Source organism: Sus scrofa, chromosome 7 (assembly GCF_000003025.6).
Source record: "Sus scrofa isolate TJ Tabasco breed Duroc chromosome 7, Sscrofa11.1, whole genome shotgun sequence".
NCBI classification, from domain to species: Eukaryota; Metazoa; Chordata; class Mammalia; order Artiodactyla; family Suidae; genus Sus; species Sus scrofa.
This window is the reverse complement of record NC_010449.5, coordinates 118,743,073-118,749,242: the sequence shown is the minus strand read 5'-3', so window position 1 is coordinate 118,749,242 and position 6,170 is coordinate 118,743,073. Positions and strand designations below refer to the sequence as shown.

At 41.6% G+C, this 6,170-nt stretch overlaps 1 long non-coding RNA gene across 3 annotated transcripts in view; it reads right to left on the bottom strand.

The window, feature by feature from the left end:
- The window catches only part of LOC102161430, a 30,898-nt gene continuing 26,468 nt past the window's right edge, over window positions 1,741–6,170 (bottom strand). The window contains exons 5-6 of one of the 3 annotated variants that reach the window (XR_001304013.2): window positions 5,408–5,551; window positions 1,741–2,006 (exon numbers count right to left, since the gene is read on the bottom strand). This is a non-coding gene — a long non-coding RNA (uncharacterized LOC102161430). Of the gene's footprint in view, window positions 2,007–2,976; window positions 5,552–6,170 lie in introns of those variants that run through there. The other 2 variants (XR_298883.3, XR_001304012.2) reach the window with 2 other exon arrangements.

Below are 6,170 nucleotides of genomic sequence, written 5' to 3'. Positions count from 1 at the left end.
TCCTCCTGTTTGCCAATTTATTCTCCCTCCCAGGAGAATTAGGGGTTGGTGGGCCTATAATCTGCAAGCTCTAAATGAGCAAGGACTACATGTGTCTGTGTATTGCTGGGTGGCCAGCATCAGGCCAGACCTGGCAAATGGTACTTTTTTATTGAGACAACGTGGAGATGTACCTTACTGACAAATACACCCCATTCTATTAACAGATTAACAGAAGATATAAGTTCCACAGTCAGTTCAGCTAAAATGTGATATATGCATTCCTAAAAATCACCCACTATGCAAAACTGTGCAAGAAAAACCACAGAATTATGGAAAAAATTAGGCTGGAACTCAACATTCAAACACTTTCTCAATGGCATATTGGAAAAACAATTTTTAAAAGACCCAATAGAAAAAGTTGCACATGCTCAAAGGTTCAGAAAAACATGTGAATACTGCACTAGATACAGTACTTCCTCCAGAAAAAGGCTCAAAGTTGCTTATAAAAGTGAGCGTTGGAAGAGTTGAAGCTTGCGCGTTATTGCAAAGGGGTGGAAGGACGGTTTTCTGAAACCGGAGGAAAAGCTGGAGCAGAGCTATGAATCAAGACACACACAGAAGACTGGGTGGTAGACAGGTGTGTGAGGAGTACCTGCAGGTACAGGTGGACAGCCTGCATTTCCACAGGACCCCATTCACATGGGTGCGTTTTTCTGCTTTCACCCAATGTTTCCTGCAGAGGAAATGGCACACAAGCAAAGGCACATTTTGCATAATATTTAAATGGTTCCTTAATCTATCAATTACAAGGAAACAAATGTGTGTTTTCCAGACAAGAGTTACAGCCAAAGTGACTGTATTTTCAATTGCTTAATGGGCTTCCCTGTAGAAAAACCAACAGGCTGCTACTTGATTTGTCAGACGGTGGAGCCATGGGAAATGGATAGATCTTGGAGAAGGCAGCCCTGTTCTTGATAGAAAGCCCATGATTGTAGCAGTCAGAGCTGCCTGACCATCCATTTCCATGGAGGGCGGTGGATACCACGTTACAGGAGGGGTTCAGGCAGAGGATGGCCATCCGTTAGACTGGCTAGCCTCAAAGTCTCTTGAATATAAATTCAACTATAAATTTAAAAATTCTTAATAGTATTATTTAAGTTGCAAGGACAAGACTAACCAGGCGAAAACTTGAGAACTAAGTCAATAAAATGTTCATCGTGCTCACAAAATGCTAAATTTCTGATGTGTTGGTATATGTGCGTGGCTATGTATGTGTATATGTGTTGGTTCGTCTATGTGTGTTGACGCATGTGTGTATATGTGTTGGTGACATATACGTGTGTCTGATCTATTTGTAAATGGATGAACAATATTGTGTGTACGTACTGGAGAAGATTAACCCCAGCTACTGAAATAAATAAACCCTCAACTTCTAGTGCGTTAACACTTCTGAAGTTTATTTCTTGCTTAAGTTCATTCTAATGGGTGTGCCCTGAAGGAAAGAGAAGCTTTCAAGCTCACAGTACTTTTCTTCATCAAGCCAGAGGGGACCAGAGCATGGAGAGTTGTACGGGAAAGCATGTGGCAGTGCCTGATAGGAAGGAGGCTGGTACATGTGATCTAGCTCTGTCCTCAGGAAGGGGGTGGATGGCAGACCTGGGGATCTCTGGCAACCTCTGCTTCAGCAGAACCCACCTTGTCCACATCTGCCAACCCCTGTCAACACAGAGAAAAGTTAACTCATTGCGGGAGCAGAGGGGGGAAAGAGCCAACATTTATTAAGCACCTATCATATGTTTAACTATATTCCTTGTACATGTGTTAATAATGTTTCATTTAATAATTCTAATTGTGCTGCCAGGTACTGGTCTTCCCATTTAATGTTAGAAAGGTTGAGGTTAGAGACAAGAAGCAAGTCGCAGAAGGAACTTGAACTCCAAACAGAAGATGCTCATTCTGCTTTCTTTTCCTTTGGTCCTTTGGAGGCACTCAGTTGGTAACTTTTGGCTTAGGGAGGACTGAATCTGCAGTAATGATGACGTAGAGAGACTTGGATGTATCTTCAAAGATGGGGAGGGATGGGAAGGGGGAGGGGGGACATAGACTCTGATGGGGGAGCTGGTCCTCAATTTGGTCGCTAAATGTGTATCATTTGGGCACACCATTTGTTGTCACAGAAACAGCACACAGGCTTCAAATCTGGACCAACCGCCGTTTCTAGACTGTCCTCAGTTACTTGTGGCCACCTGTGTGCTTACTCCAGCCATCCACCCAAATTTCAGTTTCTTCAACTAAAAAACAGATAATTAACCGCTTTTCTGGAGTGAGCTAAGAGTCCATTAATCGACAGTGTGCAAGTGAATGTGTTTTTAAGCTCTTAGGTGCTATATAATTATCATCATTACAGAAAATAGCCATTTGTGTCGCTGGAGTAAAAAAAAAAATAATAATAACAGGAAAATCATATTCAGGTTGTTTGTGGGGAAAATACAAAAACTTGATCCTGAATACAGGGGGAGGAAAAAAAAAAGAGTCTATTTTTCCTCCTGCTGGTTCAATGATGGCTATTAATGTTTTTAAATCTTTTGGTTCGGTCTTAAGGACTTATTTTCTGAGGTCTTGTTGCAGGAGAAAAGCCCATGGCAGCGATTTCCAGTAATCTAAGTTAATAAACTGAAAACTAACTTTTTCCCAAAGATTAAAAAAAAAAAAAAAAAAGAAAACTCTACTACCTTTGACAAAATAATTGCACCAGTTGTAAAACAGCCAAATGCTGGCTACACACAGATACATCATCAAGGCCTTAGTGTGGAAAACAAAACAAAACAAAAAACTACGTGAGTTCCCGTCATGGTGCAGTGGTAACGAATCTGACTAGAACATAGTTGCGGTTCGTCTGCCTTGCTCAGTTAATGATCCGCATGCCGACTGGTGTAGGCAGAGCCTCGATCCTGTGTTGCTGTGGCTCTCATTATAGCTATATATAAATCCGAATCTTATATTTTATTTAATTTTATTTCGCCAATTGTTTATTATATTTCTTCTGTTATTCCTTCATTGCCATCAAATGTTTGGCCAATTTCTGATGACACGTCACTGCACAAATAAAGTTTGAATTAAAGGAAGAAAAAAGAATGGGTATTTCAGTCACTCTTCCCATCGACTTGTCTTTGTCCGCCTGCCATGTTGGAAAGAATGTTCTGGAGTTTGCAAAGCTGGGGGAACTGCTGAGCTTTCGTCCCAGCGGTCTGCTTTTAGAATGAAGAAGGAAGAGGAATCAACATTTGGACAGTGTTCACCATCAACCAGGATGTAATATGGCTCATCATTGAATTCTGTCAAGTAGGCTGGGATATCACTGCCTCCAGCCATCACTGGAGGCTCAGAGAGGCTACATCACCTTCCTGAGGCTGTCACATCATTGGGAAGTGTCCATACCACAACTCCAACGCAGGCCATCAGGATTTTGAAGGAAATTCTTTGCTTTTAAAGAGATCGTTGTTGCCTAGCATCATGAACCCCAACAAAATTAGACTGGCTTCCTTTCTGGGGGGGTGTGTTAGTCAGGATTCTCCAAAGAAAGAGAACAGGATGTTGCATTTATTTAGAGAGAGAAAGATTTATTTTAAGGAAGTGCCTCATGTGATCATGGTAGTTGAATAAATCCAAAATCTACAGGGTTGGTTGGTAGGCTGAAGACCTAGGGAACAGTCATAATTCTAGTCCAAAGGCCCTCTGGTGGCAGATTTCCTTCTCTCTCAGGGAAGGTCAATCTTTGTTCTATCAAGGCCTTCAACTGATTAAACGGGGCCCACCCACATGGTGGAAGGTAATCTGTTTTACTCAAAGTCTACTGATTTAAATGCCAGTCTCATCCAAAAAAAACCCTCACAGAAGCATCCTGAATCATGTTTAACCAAACATCTTTAGCCCAGCCAAGTGGACATATAAAATTACCCAATCACAGGGGAGTAATCCATGATGAGATTCAAAACAACAAAGAGAAATTCCTAAGCTGAGAATCTCCTCTCCTTGTTGGAAAACCAGTTGAAAACACATTCTCATGTCAGCTTGTCAAGAGGGAGGTCCATTGTTCCCAGTGCATGAAAAGGCTGAGGTGGCAAAGAGCACAGAAGTTATGGGACAAAACATATGAAGGTGGGCATCTATCATCTACAAATCCCAGATTTCCTACGTAGTCTCCATGTCGCATTTTCACTCCACAGTGTAAGCTCATCCATCACCAGGTTGTCCCTCTTCTTTTATGAATTTTATTTGCTTCTGACAAGTAAATCCATTATGGGGGGTGGGGTTTACACAAACTGGGGACTCACTGCAAGTATAGTCTTTGCATCATTGTTGTCATCACAACACATCGCAATACCAGCTCAGGTGGGCAAGGTGCAGGCAGCCTGTTCCACATGTGCCGCCACAGTTACCTGAGGAACTGTCACTATCAGCCTCACAAGAGGGTATTGTTATGTGCGTTTTGCAGATGAGGAATTGGAGTCTCAAAGAGGTAGGACAAGTTTTCTAGAAACACCTAGATTGTAAATGGCAATGCTGAGTTTTAAACTCACGTGCGTCTGTGCTGACACCTGTGCTGACATTTGCCCAACGTGACATTTTTCCAATGCATTATTCCTTTTGTCTCTGATATTTTATCCCCAATGTTTATGCAGAATGTACCTTGCTCTTGGGTTTAAAATATTTGTTTTATTCCACGACTCCCATTTAAAAATCAAGAAGACTCCACCTGTAGAGTGCTGGAAGATTCTGTGTCTTGCTCTGGATAACATAAAAAATGATCATCTTGGGACTGAAGTTTCATGAGCCTTATGAAGGTAGGTCAGACCTCAATGAAAGAATTCAAAACTAAAACCCAGAATTTTAAAACCTACCAAAAGACAAAACAAATCCAAAGAATAGAGCAATAAAACCAACCGCAGGACCTGAGAGTGTCCACACCGAAAGAGACTAACTGAAACGTGGCTTCTTTGCTTGGGCGTTTTCATCACGTGACGCTGTCACGGCTCGTCTGGGTGTGTTCTTGTCATCCAGCCAGACCACCTCTCAGGGACCGAGCCTGGCACACATGCTGCCTCGACACAGGCTCGCAGGGTGAATGAAATCGTGTTTCTGCCTTGGCACATTTCATTTGCTCAAGTTAACCTGGTATGAGTCAAAAACCTCATCTTGTTTACCAATTACGGGTTCTTGGCAGAGGCATTTATTACACACCTTAAATTTGCAAGGTTATCTTTTTCCCTTCCTGCTGTGCACTCACCTTTAGCTTCCTTATCTCCTCCCTTCCCTGATAAGTGCCCACTCACCTAAAACACGGGGTAATGATGTTTATTACCTCACAATGAAAATATTGTTATTTATGGTTACAATCAGGAAGTCATCAAATACGAAGGCTCACATTTGGCGAAGCCCTTTCAACTGATTGTTGATGTAAATGAAAGCATTCGTTCATCATCTCATCCATTTGGGGAAGAAACAATCAGCCAGGCAGGTGGATTCTCCTTGTAATACCTTTTTAATATTCAGTTCGCTAGAAGCCAGTCTGCAACAGAAGAAAAGAAATTAAAGAATTTCAAGATAGATTTAAGTCTAGAGCAAGATACAAAGTGGGCATGCCTGTCACCATCAGCACACAGCAGGCTCAGGGCAGGCAAAACTCAGCGACGGATCCTCTTCGCTGGGAAACTTAACAGGGATGTTTAATCAGGATGCACTTTGCCATAGCAACGCCGCCACTCCACCCAGTGTCTTCCACTTAGCCCCATGTGAAAGAGACCATCATGCCAGTTACATCAGTAACTGCCCAGCCTTACAGCTGGCCATCTTCAACATCTCAGGGATGTCACATTTATAGGCTACGTCTTAGGTAACTTACCTATGAATGAAAAATTAGATGGGCTCAAAATTATGACTCTAAAAATGTGTCCATAATGGCCATCTGAATGGCCAGGTCCCATTATACCATTAAGAAGGGAGTAAAATGTTCTGGCTCTAACACTTGTAATGATTAATACTGAGGCTCTCAGTTTGTAATAAAAAAGGAAAAAGGATCCCATTGTATTATTCTCCAAAGGGTTATATATATATATATATATATATATATATATATATATATATATATTTTTTTTTTTTCCCTGTAAGGGATCAGTTAACAAATAGTT